Source organism: Leptodactylus fuscus, chromosome 4, assembly GCF_031893055.1.
Source record: "Leptodactylus fuscus isolate aLepFus1 chromosome 4, aLepFus1.hap2, whole genome shotgun sequence".
Taxonomy (NCBI): domain Eukaryota; kingdom Metazoa; phylum Chordata; class Amphibia; order Anura; family Leptodactylidae; genus Leptodactylus; species Leptodactylus fuscus.
Window position 1 is genome coordinate 61,203,022 of NC_134268.1, and position 1,803 is coordinate 61,204,824.

The 1,803-nt window shown below is 54.7% G+C and overlaps 1 non-coding gene across 1 annotated transcript; it reads right to left on the bottom strand.

Annotated features, from left to right (window-relative positions):
* Positions 1 to 906: 906 nt before the first annotated feature.
* Positions 907 to 988, bottom strand: TRNAS-CGA (transfer RNA serine (anticodon CGA)). Its single transcript has one exon. It is a non-coding gene; the product is annotated as a tRNA-Ser (tRNA).
* Positions 989 to 1,803: the final 815 nt, after the last annotated feature.

The window sequence follows — 1,803 nt, forward strand, 5'->3', positions numbered from 1 at the left end:
CCCCCAGGAATCCCACTGGGTAGTGTTAATAGGAAACAAACTCTTGAAGATCCTGGAAAGCGAATGTCCTTTCTCTGGCTGTTTCCACTGCTGCGCCATAAGGTCGGTCAGCGTGGCGTCCGCATGGAAGGCAATATGTCCCCCAGAGGCAGACGTGGAGGCTTCCCCGTCAACATCTCGGCCCACTGTAGACCGGATGGACTTCAGCAGCCTGCCCGTTTGTTCATAATGGAACGCAGTTCTGCTGGAATAACTGAGTCGTCCTCGGAGGAATCATCCTCTGCCACCCGCAGGTGTTACAAGGGGGGGGGGGAGAGATGAGGAACGGAGCTCAGAGCATGGTCTCCTGGTGAGCTGAGACAAGGTGCAATGGATCCCTTTGAGGGAATCATCCTGCAAAACAAAAAGGAGAGTACAAGCAAGGGAAAAACTATTTACCCAAGCGATGCCCAACCTCACCATCTCCTTGACCCATGCCATCATATCTCTGGGAGAGGGCTCCACAGGTGGAGGACCTCTGCACCCGCGACAACGGGCCCACTCATAGCCTGAAAATAGGCAAGTTATAGGACCAGTAGTACCCCGCAGGGCACAACCTTTCAAGCCGCTACCTACCATCAGGGAGCGGTGTGTCGCAATCGAAGCAGGAAAGATGTTTCCTCTTGGAAGAGGTTTTCCTCCTACCATCCCCAGGAGGGGTAGTAGAGGATGACATATCCTACAGAGAGAGATAATAGACCATGCAACACTGTCACCATGACATCATACCAGCTTTTAAAAAAAGGGTAAATCTTACCAGGTCCTGTAGACCGGACAGAGAGGTGACTTGGCGCCCAACGTGCGACCCGAACCCACGACCTTGAGATTAAGAGTCTCATGCTCTACCGACTGAGCTAGCCGGGCTGGCGCTGTGAACAGGATCTGAACCTGTGCGGGGAGACCCCATTGGATTTCGAGTCCAAAACCTTAACCACTCGGCCATCACAGCCGGTTCCCAATAAAGTTTGCAAACTGGAAAAGAGTTCAAGATCAATGAACACCACAATCGCACGCCTTCAGCAGATACTGCAGGAAGGTCTCTGACACCAGGTCAGCCAGCCTCTTAATTCTGGCCGGCTGGAAGTGGGCGGAGCCACAATCAAAGCAGGTGAGGCAACCTGCCCAGACAACTAACCCTGTAATCAGGGGTCTGCAAAGATATACATTCCCCCCCACCAAGAGGCCCTTAACACGGGCACTTACCCCCACATCTCCCCGTCTTTTCCGGCCTTTAATAAGGCCTGAATCTTCCCTGAGTGAGCGGCCGCCAGCGCCAGGCCGTTGCCATGGCGCTATGATACTTCCGGCGAAACCGGAAATGCGCGCTTACAGCGGCCGGCGGGGAACAGGATACACAACAGTGTGGTTCCACCCGCCGGCAGTCCACGCGGCCACCAGAGGCGGCATGCGGAGTCCCCGGACTCTCACCAAAATGTCAGGTAAGTCACAAGGAGCAGGGGAAGCGGAGGAGAGGGGGGGCAGGGGGGATAGAGGGGGGTAGCCACACATGGCTAACAAGCACCTTCTCCCCGCAGGGCACAGAAGGTGACAAGAAGAAAACAACCGCTCAGGAGGTGAGTGATCCTGCTGAGCTTCTCAAAGAGGACACAAGTCCTCCCACCTGTCCTCTGTCCACACAGGACAGAAAAAAACACGCAGAGGGGAGGTTCTTGTGCCCTCTTATAGGGCCTGCCACGCATTTGATTGGCTAATTAAATATCCGCCTGTCCTACCAGCACACAGGGGCAGAAATACCCCACATTG